Here is a 17,929-nt window from a genome sequence, read left to right as displayed (position 1 = left end):
GACCATTTGTAAAAAATTCTCTTTAGCAAAATGACTGTACTACACTCAGGCTTATTGTAATTCTGTAGCTTTGTAATGACCATGATCAGAATGTTAATATGCCGGCAGCAGAATTGCACTTATCAAAGCTTAAAACAAAACACAAATATAATTAATTTTATATAATGTGCTCGCTCACTGTGTTTGTTCCCTTTTCTCTGTAATTTCTGTTTGCAGTGTCTGTGAGTGATGATAGTCAAATGCTAGACCAGGATCAAGACCAAGGCTCTAGATGTGTGATGAAGCTGTTCATCCATCCTACGACCAAGAGGGTCAGTGGTTTGGCTGTCATGTTCTACTTCATTTCTATCTTTATTGCAGTGGTTAGAAAATTCTTTGCTTATGCATGCAACAAGCATTGCATTTCATCATTTTTGGTTTTGATGATCATCGTACACCTTTTTAGCTGTGATGCATGCATGTGTATGTGTTGTGAAGCAAAGCTTGTAAACACGATATCTCACAAAGAGAAGCATGGACATATCTAATACATAGAATATCGGTTTACCACATTAAGTGCAAGAACTCTTTCATTTTGGTGGAGGTCAGAGGTTTTTTGGGGTCAACAGAGGTCAAAATTGTAAAAACTTCATAAACAAGATATCTCTAGAAAGGAAACCTAAAGAACTATCTCATGTTTGATATGTGGATGAAATACATTGAATGTAAGTAGCCTTTCAGTTTGGTGAAGGCAAAAGGTCAGTTGGGGTCAACAGGTTAAGCTGTGAAAGCCCTTTAAACATATCTCAAGAAGGGAAGCTTGGAGCTATATCATACATGGTATTATAGTTGTATCAAATTTCAAGAAGCCCATGATTTTGGTGGAGGTCAAATGGATCAAGCTGTGAGGAATTGTCTATTCAATATCTCAACAGGTAGTTTGCTGCTAAATAATAAGCTAATATGTCACAATGAGTTCAAGAAGCTTATCAGTGGTTACATCAGGGCAGGAGCTTTCATTATGGATAGTATCTTATATATGCTTTCTCTGTCTTATTGAGATCTATGTTGTACAGCCTCACCACACAGTAGGTCAGATCGTTATAAAGGTCAGATTGTTATGCTATTGCTTATAAATCTTTCATCATTGAAACCACAGTGCATTTGTGCAGTCTGGTTCTTCTTTCATGTGAAATGTCAGATTTAAACACATGTTTTGTGAAGTGACATGCAAGGTGATATATTACCGGGTCTTTATTTTGTATCTATTATCTCCAAAAGTTACTGGAGTGACAAAGATTTTGTAGTATCTTAGGGGAGTATTTGTCACCATGACACTCAAACAAACCCTTCTTAGTGTACCAGTGTGCCAGTGAGCATTCCTATCCTAATAGGTGTTGATTGGCACCTCCATGACTCAAAAGTGAATCACATCAAAGCCATTTAAATTGTAGCTTCTGTCCTTCTTAAATGAGAATGGTACCATTACTTCCAGTCATTACATTGTGCTGAAATTACAAATTGTTTATTCTTTTTATCCCTTTCATCATCTGATTTCATTGGAAGTTACGAAGATTTTAACATCCGGATGCATGAGTTTGCACTTCTAATGAAACTATGTATCATCTTCATTTCTCCATAGGGACCTTCAGTCATTCTGCTTGACATAAATGAAGACTGTTGCAGTCATGTCCAGAAAATACTGAGGGAGATGTGCGTGAAGAGGTAGAAGCAGGAGAAGAAAAAGAGCAGGAAGACGAAGCAGGTATGGTGATCCTCTTTCCATGGTATTACACCTTAACCAACAATGTAGATGATTCTGTTGCTTTTAACAGATTTCTCAACATGCTTACATCTGTTGCACATTGTGGGTTCCTGCTTCTAGGGCATAGGCCTACTGATTTGAACATAGTTTTCAAGCTGGAGTAGCAACTTCCTGATTAATCATTCACCACTATTGTTGTTAAATGATTAAGTTTACCATGCTAGTAAAGGTATTTTTTTTTGTTTCAGCTGATTTCTTCCCGGTGGAGAAGGTCCTGAAGAAGAGGCAGAAGAAGGGAAAAACTGAGTATCTGGTCAAGTGGCAGGGGTACTCTTCAAAATGTAATCAACGGGTAGATGCAGGGAGTATCTCAAAGGAAGCCCTGGATATGTATTAAGGCAAACCAGGTATTTTAATTAGCATTTAAATGTGTATGTACTCAGGAGGATCATTTGTTGGATGATGTTGAATCACTTATGACCTATTCCTGGCCAGAGCTTAAGTTACACATCATTTTGAGGTTTACCTGTTCTTTAATTTTATGGTATCATTAATGAAGTGAGCAATCACAAATTTATGGTGACAATCTTTACATAGAAACATGTTAGTGTTAGAGTTTCATTACCAGCCATTACAGGCGAGGAGTTACTCTTGGTGGAAAATGGACAAAAGGTCAGACGAGGGAACATCATGTCAATATAATGGGCAGGCTATCCAAACCCACATCAATCCGCTTCATCAGGATCCCTTCCCTTAGTCCCTATTCAATGTTCTGGGACTGGTACAGCAATATAGAGACTGTTACCTCTCCCCACAGAGGTTGAGTACCAAGCACCACGAACAACAAAGTCGGCGTCAGACGGGCATCCCTGCTCGTTTAAAGGATTTCTTCTTATATCACCTTAATTGAACTTTGTATTTAGAATAGCATAATTGTATAAGTAGTAGCTGGACAAGTGTTTGGTTGTATGTTGAGTATAATTGTGATGTTTTAGTAGAGTAAATGCCGGGCTATGGCATGCCGTAGCTGTATTTATATGTATTTAATGCATCTACATGTGTGGATGGGTTTTTTTAAATGTTTTATGAGGAAATTTGAATAATATATTTGTATTTGTGAAAAGATGCATGGAAAAATGAGGACATTTTCTAAAGGGCGGGGGAGTGAGATAAGAGTTGACGTTATATCATGTTAATTGTCTATATGTGCAAATGTAGCTTATTGCATGTTACAAGTATTTTAGACAGCTGCTGTGTATGTCAATGTTATTTCTGTTATGTGGTTATGCTAACCCTTGATTTGATTTCAATCAGTCAATAAATGAGAGAGGTTTACACAGATCAGTAACAGTTCCAGGCCTGCCGTTACGCCTCCAACATGCTAAATCTCGGTGTGCAAATAGTGGATAAGTCTTTAGTGTTTCTAACATTAAACCATACTTACACTAGGAGAAAATACACACAATGTGGAAATTGTTTTATTGCAACTATATAATTAGTTTTGAATCAATATAATATAGTAACAGGGAATATTATTGCTTCAGAGACTGACATGCACCAGTGCAGTAAAATGCTTACTGTCTTCAATTTCATGGGGGTGAACGCCTCATGTGTACCCCTTCTCCCCTCTGGGTCAGACATTGATCGGGGTTGGGATATTGGAGTCCAAGGACACTAGCATATTATCATATTCAGGTTTACTAACTGCTCCACTTTAAAACAGACCTTCAACATCAGGAAGTAAAGAGAAAAGAAAGGTTCAGCACAAGTTACCTGTTCTTCACAAGAAGAGGAAGGGTAATAAGGATCAGCCAGTTGTCAGCCCTTTAGAAAGCATCAAGAAGTGAGCCCATGCAGTATTCTTAGGTGAGAACCCTTAGAAGCTGTCAGGTACGGTCGCAGTACAATAAACTGCCTCAGGAATTGGAACCGTTGTGGTTTTAGAACAGGGGGCCCCTACTAGCCAGATTGAGCATGCCAGACAATCTAATCTGGCCCACCAAAATCGAAGGAAAAAAACCCAAACTTTTTGGTTCACCAACTTACTGGACAAAAAAAAACGTGAAGAGAATTGGATTAAGCTTTTCATCATAAGTTTCATCACGAATAAACATTGATAAAAGTTTGTCCTAGATGCTAATACAATCATCTTCCATGTTCAGCAATCTATTTTTGGCCTTCTCCTGTGGCTACCATGGTGGGCCCGCATACTGTATGAGTATTATTCAGCAGCCCACAACTAAAAGGACATTAGGCAGCTGTTAACTTCATTTTACATCACTTTCTGTGCAGTTTCCTTCATACTGAGCCATCTGTATGCTTCCTACTGCATGCCCATTAAGAACTGCCTCAACTGTTGACTTTTCACCAGAAATATACAACATCGACAGTAGTACCAGCTTTTATTTGAGTGTTATCGGGGAGGGGGTCAGAAGTTAACCCCATAAATAATGTGTTCATTAACTGAACATTGCTTTTGAACATTCTGTAACAATCATTATAGTCACTGTGCCCATTTGGTTTGAATAGTATTGTCATGCTTTATGGAAAACCTTTTGCATACCTACAGTATGGCATTTCCCTGTCAGTTGATGATAGCTTTGTTACAGAAATTTATTTACCATTGTGTTAACTTCTCCACAGGTGTTGCAAATATTGACATAGCAAATCTAGAAGTTGGTCTGAAGTTGAGAGAAGTGAATGTGTAATTTCTCACCAAGCTGAAAGAGGCTATGTTAGATTTTAAAAACCACAGTTATCAACCACTGACTGTTATAGCAAAAACTTTGAAAAACTGGGAGAAATTTTCAGAAGCCACGGTGAGTATAATCAGCGCTTGATTATAAAGTGATTTTTATAATGGAGTGCTTTTTAATTGTTTATCAAAAACCATGCAGTAGTGACTGCGTGTGTGTGTATATGTGAGAGAGAGACACCTTAGCTCAAATTTTGAGAACTTTGATAATTCAACAAGTGCAATATGCATGAAGTTACCTTACTGAAGTAAAGGTTAAGTGAAATTAGTATGCTTATCCCTCAATCGAGTGCTTACCACTTGCTGTTATTTAGTACGTCAAAAATTGTTTGAGGTCCGCATCACTACAAAATCTGAAACTTTGTTAACAGGTTATCTCACCATTTACAGCTTACATCAAGTTCACACTTCGAACAATTAGAAGAATGTATTCGGTATCTACCACCTTAGTAAATTCTTCACTGTTATTGCTTTGGGAGGGGCCAAAGGTCATATGAGATAACCAATGGTCTAAACCTGAAAACTTTGTGAATGAGCTAACTCAAGGAATAAAGCTACATAGAATGTCAAATTTGTCCCTCTGATTGAATACTTGCCATCTATTGTTTACTTTTTTTTAGGTACAAATGTCATTTGAGGTCAATTTGAGTTAAATTCTGAAAACATCTCACCAAGTACAGCTTGCATGAAGTTAATGCTCAGTATGTAGACACTCTTAGTAAATACTTCAGCTGGTAGTGTGTTGGGAGAAGTCAAGGTCATTTGAGGTCACTAGTGGTCAACAACTGACAACTTTTCTAACTGAAGAAGTGAGGTTTTGGTTACCCTTACCTAACACGAATATATTCGATAAGTATTCTATAAGTATTCAAAGATTTCCTTAGCATTCAGAAAATCTACCATATAACACACAGTACAAAATAAGTATTCGATTACTAATACGAATAACTATAAGCCTTCGTCAGAGCCGAATTATGTAAATGAGTTAAGTATTCGAATACCTGTTAGGTATTCGAATAGCTCTTCGAATATGTATTCGAGTAGCTTTTGGAATAGCTATTTGAATACTTAGCTCATTTACATATAAGTATTGGCTCATTTAAATAATTCGGCTCTGACGAATACTTATAGTTATTCGAATACTTATTCGCTAGTATTCGAATACTTGTATGCTAATTAGTTATGTTATGAAGGCTTAACAGGTTTCTGAATACTTACTTGAAAACTTATTGAATACTTGTATGCTAATTAGTTCCAAGTAAGGAGAGTTAGGAGTTTGGCCAGCTCAAGTTGTCCTAGCTTCTTGATTAAATCTGCTATTAAAAGTTGAATAACATTCACAAGGAATAAATATCTATTTGAAATGGAGTATTAAGCACAGAATACTAAAACAGTAGGTCTTATGAATATGATCGATGAAATTTTGGAAACGCTTCAGCTTTTAAATCCTCTGCGGTATATTTCAAATATTTTTGCGCTGTTCAAAGTGTAAGGGTGTTTGCCACTGAAAATAAATGTTTGTTCTTGATCAGAGAACTCTGGGTTTGGTGGGAAGACCAAACGCAGAGCAGATACTTTAAAACTGGAAAACTCAACCGGATTGGATCAAAAGAAATTATAATTATGAATAACAAACAATATTCAGCTGATCTGGGCCCAGTCAAAGAATTAAATAAAATAACTTAGTCGTGAGGTCACACCCAAATGTTAAAGTAAATACACTTAATTTAAAAGTCTGTTCTGGTGAGTTGGCCTGCTGGTGACATTAAGTATTCTACGACATCATATCTTCCACGACATCAGATATTCCACAACATCAGAAATAGTTGAACACAATAAATGTCCGATCCCAACAAAGTATTATCCTTCAATTTATAAGCAATGGTGTCGCAGGGTATCCTTCAGTAAAATAATGTCAATATCCTCTGTAGTAAAATAATGTCCTTTATAAGAAATGGTGTCCCAGAATATACTTTATTGTAAAATAATATCATTTATAATAAAATAGTGTCCCAGACAGACAGTTGAATATCACAACTTCCATAAAATGATAAGGACTACAGTAACTTGAACTATGTAAATTAAGGTTTAAAACAAACTATCCAGCCATTAAAACTATCTTTCTCTTCTTTTGCAACTGCCTTGCTCAGATACTTATAGCCAACTGCCTAACTCCTTATAACCCTCACAAAACTCCCTTTGTTACTAAAATATACACACACAGACCCCATTTCCTGTGAGAGCTAATTTCCAGGAAAACAAGATAGTTGCCTAGCAACCTAGAAGAGGTAGAAGTGTAGAGGTTTTAATCCACAAGACAACATACAAATATACTGTACAAATGTATAGCCCCTCTGTTCAGTGAGCACTGCACAATGCACCTAATAAACAAGTAAAACTATGGTACAAAACAAAACTTTATGTTAGAGCTGACCATCTTACAAAAGGAAATAGGTATTCGAATAGGCATTCAATGAAATAGGTGTTCGAATACTTATTGGAATAGCTATATTTAGCACTCTCTAAGCATTCGAAGGAAAGAAGTATTCGAATACCTATTGGAATAGTTATTTTAAGTATTCGATTAGTTATTCTAAAGTCTGAATGCTTAAATTTTTGAAATACCAACTATATAGCTATTCGAATACTTAGCAAATACTTAATAGTTATTCGTGTTGGGTATAAGGGTAATGTCAAATTTGGTACGAATTAGGTCTCCTTAATAAGCATTTGTCTTCTATTTTTTGGGCTGTTGCGGTCAAGGTCACTCGAGGTCAGTTAAATTCACAGTCTGAAAAACTTCGTAAACATTAGAATATAAGCCCTAGACGAGAAGAACAACATGAACAGATCTTTTACTTGACATGTGGATTCCTACATACATCAAAATATTAAAAACCTTTGCAAACACGATAACTCAGGGTTGTCCACACCTTATCTTTGAGTACACGTTTAGTTCTCCTTCGCTAATAGTTGCAAGAGAAGTTTTTCCATTTCACTGTGGATCCCGTGTACTCAGTAGAACTCTCCCCTCCAATGCCCTACAATAACAATAGGCAAAGGAATCACTAAGCCTCGTGGCTTTCTGTTTGCATGTCAATTACACCTGATCTTTGAGGACAAAAGTCATGACATTACGCTACTTTGACTTAAATTACTGTTAATATTCATTTTCACATTTTGTAACAAATTTGTCTTTCAGGCAAATGGATACCATTATGAAGTTATTGGTGGCATCCACAATCTGACAGCCTGTTAGGAGTTGAGAGAGAAAAATCCAGACAAGAATGTGTTCGCTTCCCGTCTCTGTATAATTTACAGTAGGTCTCTGTCTAAAGATGCAAAACTTTGGTTAGCAAACAAGCACAACAAAATAGGGGAAACTCAGGCATCAGATGAGCATTAAGGAAAAGGTGACTACCGTGAATGTAACATTGTTTTTATAGAAGAATTTCTGTCGAGCAGTTATTCTTCTCATTCCTCCATATTGTATATTCAGGTTGCAATGACCAATGCATTATGACATTGAAAGTGTGCATGGAAAGTCCTTGTCTATACATAACACATAACTCTGTGTTGTGCACACAGAATAGCTCTGTTACAGTATGTGAATTTTCAAATGATTGTTATCTAATCACTCTCATGGGGAGGATTAGGTACAATATTGTAGTTCCTTTGCCAGTTGGACCATTAACAGTAACACGCAACAGTTGCCATGGTAGTGGTTAGTTTTCCCTTGTAGGGATAATCGAGGGGTCATTCATTGTGGGGTATTGCATGGTGACCGGAAGGGCATGACTGAGGGAGGGGTAAAGAGTTTTCTGTGTGGGGGTCCAATTTTATGTCAAAAAGTCCTCTTAAATGGCTGGGTTGAGTTTCTTAAACATTGGTATGAAGCTGTCCTAGGGTAAACTTCTAGCAGACCCCGGAAACATAGGTCAAATGTCACATCAAATTAAATTCAATATTACTCCAAGGGGATACATTACATTCAAATGGAATCTGCACTTGTATAATGGGAACAACATGTAGGCTACTAATACAGGCAGAAACATGGCCTCTTTCATAGTATTACTCAGATTGTAGAGGACAGCATAGTGATAGCACTGCAATCATATGACAGTATAGTCCTGCTAACTTATCATATCAAAAAACATTTGCAGTCTTTGTTCATTTGTTTTTGACTATGAATGCAACAGATAGGAAATAAAATGGTAAGACTGTCAGGGTAGAATAAAGTTTTATTTCTCTCTTTTTTCTGAAGATGACACAGAAATGCTCACGCAGAGTCTGTTTGTTCTGGCCATTGTGTTTAAGAGGGAAACCAGTGCAAGGAAACTTTGATGGGATGATGGCACCGAACTTAATGTGCTTACTGTTGCTAGGGATGATCCTCTGACCACAGAGGATGAAAAAAGGTGTATAGCACTGATTAAAAGAAGCCTATAGATTTTGGTGAAGGTCAAAGGTCATTTGGGGACAACAGGGAACAGGGAGGTTAATTGTCCTGTACGGTATATGTGTTCATATTCAGGAAGTGGCAACACTGAAACAGCCACATGGTCTACTACTCTGCAAATCCATAAATGCTTGTTTTAAGTGTGAATGAAATCAAAAGGGGGGGGGGGGGAGGGGCGGGTAAGGTTACAGGACTTCTCCTATCATTGTATTTTCTTGGTGAGACATTATTAGTAGGGGTATTGGGATGCCCATTAGAGCAATCTGAGGGTCTTAATACATTCTTCAGAACTGCATTGTAAGCCACTTACTGTTGTAATTAATCATGTAATTTCTTATTGCTAAATGACACTCCGAGCAGTAGTGGGGCGTATTGGTGCGCTCCTCAGAACTATATTGTAAGCAACTAAATGGCGTTACTTCTTGGTGCTAAATGAGACTCCAACCAGTAGCGGGGCGTATTTGTGCGCCCTTCAGAACTGTATTGTAAGCCACTTAATGGTGTTACTTCTTGGTGCCAAAATGACACTCCAACCAGTAGCGGGGGCATATTGGTACGCCCCTCAGAACTGTATTGTAAGCCACTTAATGGTGTTACTTCTTGGTGCTAAATGACACTCCAACCATTAGTGGGGCGTATTGGTACGCCCCTCAGAACTGTATTGTAAGCCACTTAATGGTGTTACTTCTTGGTGCCAAAATGACACTCCAACCAGTAGCGGGGGCATATTGGTACACCCCTCAGAACTGTATTGTAAGCCACTTAATGGTGTTACTTCTTGGTGCCAAAATGACACTCCAACCAGTAGCGGGGGCATATTGGTACGCCCCTCAGAACTGTATTGTAAGCCACTTAATGGTGTTACTTCTTGGTGCTAAATGACACTCCAACCATTAGTGGGGCGTATTGGTAGCTTTCTAGTCACTTCGCCCAACAACCATTTCGCCCAACTGCCATTTCGCCCAACCAGCCTGGTCATTTCGCCCAACCAGCCTGGTCATTTCGCCCAACCAGCATGGTCATTTCGCCCAACCATCATAGTCATTTCGCCCAACCTTATTTTTACTAATATTCAGTCAGAATAATATTACTTTTTCTATTCCACTAGTTCAATTTGATTTATTTTGGGTTAGGTTACTTCGTAATAGGTAAATAAAAAAGTGAGGTCCGCTCGATATCGATCGGAGTCTGAGCAGTTATTTCGGGTATAATGGGAGGATTACACTACTTTAGGCGTTTACGCATACAATGGAAGTTATATTATTATACAAACACAAGGGAATCGGTCTTTATAAAAACCTATCAAACCTAACCCCTAAAACACTGATCCATCCTACTGACTAACAATTCCCGAACGTTTCCTTATTAAATTGAAAAAAAAAATATATAATCACATATGTAATCAATTTAACCACGACTTCAAGTTTCCTTAATACTCGGTTCGTATCCCGTAACGTTAACAATTCCCGAACGTTTACTATATCAAACCTATCAAACCTAACCCCTAAAACACTGATCAATCCTCAAGTTTCCTTAATATTCGGTTCGTATCCTGTAACGTTAACATTTCCCGAACGTTTCCTTTTGAAATATCATATTTAATCAAGGTTGGGCGAAATGACCAGACTGGTTGGGCGAAATGACCAGGCTGGTTGGGCGAAATGACCAGGCTGGTTGGGCGAAATGACCAGGCTGGTTGGGCGAAATGGTAAGGTTGGGCGAAATGGCAGTTGGGCGAAATGGTTGTTGGGCGAAGTGTCCTGCTTCCTATTGGTACGCCCCTCAGAACTGTATTGTAAGCCACTTAATGGTGTTACTTCTTGGTGCTAAATGACACTCCTAAGCAGTAGCGGGGCGTATTAGTTCACCCCTCAGAACTGTATTGTAAGCCACTTAATGGTGTTACTTCTTGGTGCTAAATGACATTCCCAAGCAGTTGTGGGGTGTGTTGGTTTCACAGATTCTCTCTTGTACAGGAAAAAAAGGTATTTATTTTCCTTTTACTTCATGTAACGTACTAAAATTCAGTTTATGGTCATGTTCATAAAAGATCATATGTAATACATAAGTTAGTACAAACACAGAATAATTTTCTCATTGTGTTATATTTTGTCTCACATTTATATATCTGCAGTATGATTACAATGCATTTGCCTTTTTAACTCACATTTTGAAGGTTTATAGACAATGACAGTCATAGCGTAGTTTTTTCCCTTATATATACCGTATTTTTATACCCGATTGCAAACGTCATTAGAAGCAATATAAATTCTGGTAAATTTATCAATGTTGAACAAAAAGTTTTTTTTACTTAGATAAAAGTCAGGTTTAACTAGTTCTTAGAAACCCTAAATGTTCCTAGTCTCTTTCATCTAACCACCTACGTAAATAATAAGTGGACTGTCCATACCTAGTCAGCACTGTAAGCATATTAGCAATGTCTCTCATCAAACATGATTATTCCTTCTTTTTTTTGCAGTGCCGGAATCAATATTTGCATAATACCCGAATTTCCCTGAAATATGTTCTTGTTGAAAGAGGGGTACGGGGGGTAGGGCTGAAATCCCCCGCCCCCAACTTCCCAAATTCGATATGAATATTGTCATACGGGTACAACTCTAGCAACCTAGAAATTCACAAAAAGGTTGGTTGTTCCTGTCACCATGGCCACTTGTAAAAGTGTAACATTGCATCATGCATGGGATAGAAGGTCGAACTGGGAACACTTAGTATCATTCAATTAACACATATGAGTGAATTACAGTAAACAGGGAGCAGTGCTTGACAGCATCTTAACGCATAGTAACACTAGCACATATCCAATTGTGGATGCATGTTATACCAGCACATTCGATACTCTTACAGTAATATCAATGTAGGTCGCATCATAAAGATACACATATCAGCTTGTTTTGGTTGAGTGCAATATAAGTGCCATAATCAACTATATAAACATGTTATTATTCAACAGTTAAGATGACGTAGGATTTGCATAGGTAACAAAAATAATGGCTGAACCTGTAGGCTCTAAAATTTACAAAAAAATGCTTATGTAGCATGTACAGTAAGGGTTGCTACACTTGGTACAGGGGAACAAAACTATAGCAACAACTATTGTAGCGTATGAGAGTTACTTCACTTGGTACAGGGGAACAAATCTATTACAACTACTAATGTAACATATTAGGATTGCTACGGTTGATAACAGATAAACAGCATTTCTATCCTTTTCCTTTGTCAGGTAAATTTCGTTTGTTTTATATTTACTTTTATATACTCTTTTTGATTCCTCTTTGTATGCTTTTCTTTATGTTTGCTACCATTTCAGTGAATTGGATTTGCACGAAAAGATACGAGTGGCCTCTTCAGCTCTACTCCATTTTGTTTTGTTTTGATATGTTTTCCATCCTTCCAACAAATTGTTAAACGTACAGCGGGTAAAATAGAAAATGAAACCTCATTCAATGCGTTTATATATTGTTTGGATTTTTCCGGCAAAGGAAATGATCGTGCTAGGAGTATTGTTACGCCCTGGGTTGTTCGGGATGCGTGTACCCCGTATTCTGAACACGCCCAGGGCTACTAAGAATATGTTTTCCCGTTTTGTTTGAATAATTTACCCCGCGATTTGTTGCCATTCACCATTCCATTTACTTTTCTTTTATTATGCAGGTCTCTTTCGCTCTCCCCGTCGTCTGCCATCACCAGCATTCCAGGCATTCGCTCTTTTATTACGCGAGTTGTTCTGTTTAGCGTTTATCTATTTTACTTTCACTTGCTCTCTATACCTTGTTTCATTAAGACGTTGTTCTTCTTATGTATTTTGTGTAATGGAAACCTAATTTATTTCGTTGAAGTTCGGGCAGAGAACTCATGGAAACCAGCGGTGAGCAGCACGGCTATTGCAGTAAAGTAGTATTTCAAAGACAAGGTTTATTTATTTTAGAGAGCGGGTCCGGGAGTGAGGGCTGACTAAGGGCGCCATTTCGTATTTGTATTGTAAAGTAATAATTTCCCGTCCAGGTTGGCTTCTTTGCATGTTATAGACACCTTAGGTAGGGTCAAAGTAGGGCTCTCCCCGGAGGTATTGCAGGAGTTAATCGGGCGGGAACACATTAGGCGGTATTGTTCAGTTTGCCGTTGGCGCCCCGTGTAGGGTACTCACTCTCGTGATTCTTAAGAGCCGTGCTGTCCACGCCCTGGTACGTAGTTATTGGTTATTTATTTAAAGTGAATCTCTGCCCGTTGTTTGCTTTTATTTGTATACGGCAGAAAGACACTACCTTATTTTTGTATGTTTAAAGTTAATGAAGTAATTAAATTGTTGATTTGAGACCCAGTTCTCTTAAACTTTATTCTTCTCTCCTTTTTGTGTATTGGTTCAAGCCCTCCTAACATAGTCAACGCCCCCCCCCCCTTTTCCCCTGCCCTGACATCAGGTGCATGGCCTCCAGCTACCTGATAACCCACGCTACCGCTCGGCCTCGCGGGGTGCGAATTTCTTTTTCCTGAACCTTTCGGGCAGTGTACGTGGAGTTTAGCCAATCAGAGCGAGGCTGCGTTGATGACGTACTACTCAGTAAAGATGGTCAGTTGGGTAAATGCGTTGCTTCAATAACATAAGGTGGAAAACGAAAGTCCGCGAGTTCAGGCCCCCGTGTGGATTTTTCCCCCATTTTTCTCATGTCCAAGTATTATATCATGAATTGAAAATCGATATTATAAGTTATGTCATGGTTTTAGTGCATGGTCATCTTATATATGAAACTCCGAAGATAGTGTGGCGAAAATATATATAGTTTCATTTGTTTATTTTCCTTCTAGATCTTATTAGAGGGAAATCGGTCTCAGTCCCAAAATGTGGTACATCCGTTTTAGGAAAGTTTATCCTAATTTAAAGGCAGATGACTGGCTAGAATAATAGACAAGGGAAACAAATATTCATTCTGGAACAATTTAAAAGAGCGGATTTATTGCATAATAAAACAAGGGCAGTGCTTGCACTCTTATTTACATAAATCGCTCATCAGTTTACAACAAATATTTGGCAGTTTCCACAATGAACCGTTAATTACCGGACCTCGTCTCTCTCAAGGAGTTGCTGTAGGAAAAGTTATTTCATTGCAATCGGACCTCCGTTAGGTTTCCAATAATTAACACATAGAGCAGGATTTTTAATAAATAAACAATAAACCAATGATAATTTACAAGTAAAGAAAGTCAAATATGCTTTATCTAACTGATGTTAGTCGATTCCTAAACACAGTTCCAGGCGCAGAAAATCAAAATGACAATTAAATACAGGATCAGACAAAGGCTTTTTAAAAAAATATATGATTAAACGGCCAACTAAAATTACTTTTTTACTTGCAAACAGCAACTTGACGAGTGAGTCAAAATTTAATAATCTTAGCACTATAGCAACAACTTGAAATTCACAGCGATCATACATCGCCGTTTTTCAACAAAGAAACCGATGCAAACGTCACGTAAGTTGTGCACAATGATTCAGTATAATGTTATTAGTGCAAGGCCTACATACCTTAATACTTTCTGTTGTAGTACAACAATGATGTTGACTTATCGAATGTGATTTCCCCACTTCAACATTTGGTAAGCACGTAGAACGTCATCAACACAGCCTCGCTCTGATTGGTTAAACTCTACGTACACTGCCCGAGAGGTTCAGGAAAAAGAAATTCGCGGCCGGGGTACAGGGGCGTTACAGTATTTCTAATAACTTTCTATACGCAATGTTTGGATTAATAGTTATTGCATCCTTCCGCCAGTTCAAACGCACGCGCATGGTAGGCTTTATTGACCTCACATTATGATAATATTATGTATGTTACGTATCTATATATATCGCGTGTTGTAGAACAATATTCTTTTCCGGGTTTGCGCTCTTCACTAAACTACACATGTGCTGCCTTATGAGTAATTTGTGACACACGCGCTCAAAAACAACTTCAGCGATGAAGCTGTTCAGAAATCCATAGTGGTTATTATACACCACGGAGCTGTCTTTTACTTTATTTTATGAGAAGATTGGATCAGGCGAATTGAAGCGTACGTACAAAATGACTAAAGTTACTTTTGACTTCATGTTTAGGCCCAGTTATAATTAAATATCAACGCGATCCAATTAGCGCTCAACGTTGTGTATACTATATGATTTGCCTACAGTAGATGTAGGTCATATAATTAAGCCAGTTATAGTAGTACTTGATTTACCTCTCTGTCGTTACAGACCAGTCTAGTAGGCTACAACTCGTTTGATTTTATTGCAGAGTAATACCATAGCGATAGAGTTGTTAACATTAACGTTTTTGCTTCAGCTCAAACACATTGATTTTTGCACACTACGTCACTGCCGTAACTTTAGGTCTTTGTAGGCCTATATCAATTATTAAGTCTGTTTGGGGCAAAGAGTAGCTATTTGCGATCGTTAATATCTTATATAGAACATTATCTGAGGAAGTAAAGCCCATTATAATATGAAGGTAGGATACTATTAAGCATGGTGGGCTCATAATTGACGCACTTCAGGATTTGATCAAAGATATCTATCAAGGAAAGCTACAAATTACTCAGCTGTATGTGTTTTTCATATGTGTAGTTCCTCAGAAATGTTATGATCTCAAAGTATTTAAGGTTCTGTACTGTGCTTATGCACTGTACTACAATTGAGCAGAATTTGGCCACAAAATGTCTGCTGTGTCAAGGTCTTTCATACCCCTAAATTGACACATTCCTCAAGTAACTAACTGTAGTGTAGGCCTAAGTATACATCCATTGACTTTGGATGCTGTTTGCTATGCTCTGAACCTCTAAGCTCAGACAGGTCAGGTCCCAGAGAGAAGTGGTGCATATAGAGGTAATTTTGGTTATTTTTAGGGAGTAAGATTTCCAAATGTCCAAAAACTGTGCAAAACTGGGGGAGGGTGTTAAAAGCTGAAATGGATTTAAACTCATGAAATATGTAATTCTGCTTGACTCCAAAAAGAATTAGGTGGCCTGCTGTATCTATGCTAGTTATAATTGAAGGTGCGTCAATTACGGGGGTGCGTCAATTATGAAGCCTTTACTATACTGGTTCTTGTCAAAATCACAGTCACTATGGTAGCTCACACCCATTAAAAGCCCCATTGACTTACACACTAAATCACAAAAGTAATGTGGTCTTTAAGTCTAGATAGAAGTTTTCGATCACTAGCTAAACGCTACCCATCACCGGATAGCTGACAAATTGGCCTTTCATGGCACCATCAATTTTCCGTATCATGACCGTGTAGATTTTTTGCTATCCGAGCAGGGGTGGATCCAGGGGGGGGCCGACCCAGCCCCGGCCCCCCTTTTTGGAAATCAGTTGCTTTTTTTTTTATGTGGGAGTACTTCAAAATCATAACTTGGTGAAAGAAAAGCCTAATATATCCAGCTGCTCTTCCCTGAAATGCGATCGTTTTTATTCCAAATTTGAAACTCAGACAATTAGTTTCAAATGAAAGGGGGGGGGGGGGTGTAGGCGGTTTTACACTATGTAACGCAAAGTAGTCGCCAAGAACCTGAAGTATTTTTAAGGGAGGGCCCGAGGAACATGAACTTATAGCATGCTCCTCGTGGTGAATTGAGTGTACTGTTAATAGTAGGAGAGACTAGCCCTCATTGCATCTGAGGCCACCTGCAAATGCAAAAAATTCCAAAGGTGAGGGGGACACCCCCTCCCCTTAGACCCCTCCCCCAGGCTGGCCATCAGTCTTCAGCCCCCCCCCACTCAAAAGTACCTTCTTACGCCACTGTAATTATCTCATTGAATATATCTTGTTTTATGTGTTTTCTTGGGGTAAATCTGGTGTCATAATTTTTGTGCAAAAGAAAAAACGAATCGACGCAATAATAGTGTATCCATTGTACATGCACTGTTGAGCGTTGTTAAATATGTGTCTATCGAGAAAAAATATTTGCACAAAAAAAGTGTCTGCAACGTTTCTGGTTTTTCTAGTTTTTGGCGAAATGTTTCACCATTTTGCATCTAAGCACTCACAATTGTATGTTTGTATGTGTGTATGTATGTATATTAGATCCTCCTGCAAGCAGGAACTCGCGAAGAAGCCTCATTGGCTTATCAAAGCCGCAAGCTGACCGAAGTCAGTCTCAGTCAGTCCCTTACATTCATATTTAGCGTCCATTAACCAAAAATTTCAAAGGGGAAGGGGACAAACCCTCCCCCTAGACCCCTCCCCCAGGACGCAGATCACTAAAGTGCTACTATCAGGATGTCGGCACCCCCTTTCTCAAATTCCTGGATCCGCCCCTGCCGAGCCAGAAGTTTTCGTCACTTGTAAACAAACCTCTTCACTCAGTGGTAAACAAATTTCCTACGCTGCTCCTGGGAGGCCTAAAGGGGTCTAAAATGCCTCAATTGACCCAATTTTCTCACCACATATACTTACATGTACTCACCCATACATGCTCTTCAACATGCAAGCCACAAAAGACTAGATCATGTTTGATAACAGGTCACAAAAGATGTTCTCCTGCTGCTTTTTGGCACTTTTCCTGACGGAGAACAATCGAGCGAATTGATATAGACTCTAATAGGAGTATGCCACCCTATGCATTGGTGTGCCCAAAATCCCTAGTGCATGTATAGCTCTGTACAATCTCGTGAAGCATATAGCGTATGTATATGAAATAGGTACGTGATCTAACACTGTAGCTATACCTACCCATACTGTACGTCCGTCAGTTTCACACGAGTCCCGTGATTGCGTACTAGAGAAATCGTTGCTGAATAAGGAAGTTTACCATTGTAACATATAGGCTAAGGCTGTATACATATTGTAACTTTACATGTTCAACTATAGTAAGGAGAAACTAGGGGCAAATAAAATTGTGTTTCACATTGTGTTATAACTGAAAAACTTTAAGGGAAATTTTAAATGAGGGATGATAGTAAAATGGTTCTGCT

General features: G+C 38.4%; 2 protein-coding genes across 5 annotated transcripts in view; both read left to right on the top strand.

Annotated features, from left to right (window-relative positions):
- The window catches only part of LOC139963827 (uncharacterized), a 44,506-nt gene extending 34,642 nt beyond the window's left edge, over positions 1-9,864 (top strand). For 2 of the 3 annotated variants that reach the window (XR_011791768.1, XR_011791769.1), the window contains 6 exons: positions 217-311; positions 1,622-1,744; positions 1,993-2,151; positions 3,468-3,610; positions 4,388-4,563; positions 7,702-9,864. The gene's annotated coding sequence lies outside the window, so the exon portion shown is untranslated. The remainder of the gene's footprint in view (positions 1-216; positions 312-1,621; positions 1,745-1,992; positions 2,152-3,467; positions 3,611-4,387; positions 4,564-7,701) is intronic. The other variant, XR_011791770.1, reaches the window with a different exon arrangement.
- Positions 9,865-14,843: 4,979 nt separating this feature from the next.
- The window catches only part of LOC139963941 (uncharacterized), a 75,409-nt gene continuing 72,323 nt past the window's right edge, over positions 14,844-17,929 (top strand). For both annotated transcript variants that reach the window (XM_071965181.1, XM_071965180.1), the window contains exon 1: positions 14,844-15,027. The gene's annotated coding sequence lies outside the window, so the exon portion shown is untranslated. The remainder of the gene's footprint in view (positions 15,028-17,929) is intronic.

This window comes from Apostichopus japonicus, chromosome 22 (assembly GCF_037975245.1).
Source record: "Apostichopus japonicus isolate 1M-3 chromosome 22, ASM3797524v1, whole genome shotgun sequence".
Classification (NCBI taxonomy): domain Eukaryota; kingdom Metazoa; phylum Echinodermata; class Holothuroidea; order Aspidochirotida; family Stichopodidae; genus Apostichopus; species Apostichopus japonicus.
The sequence above is the reverse complement of the archived record's forward strand: the minus strand, read 5'-3'. Positions and strand labels throughout refer to the sequence as shown.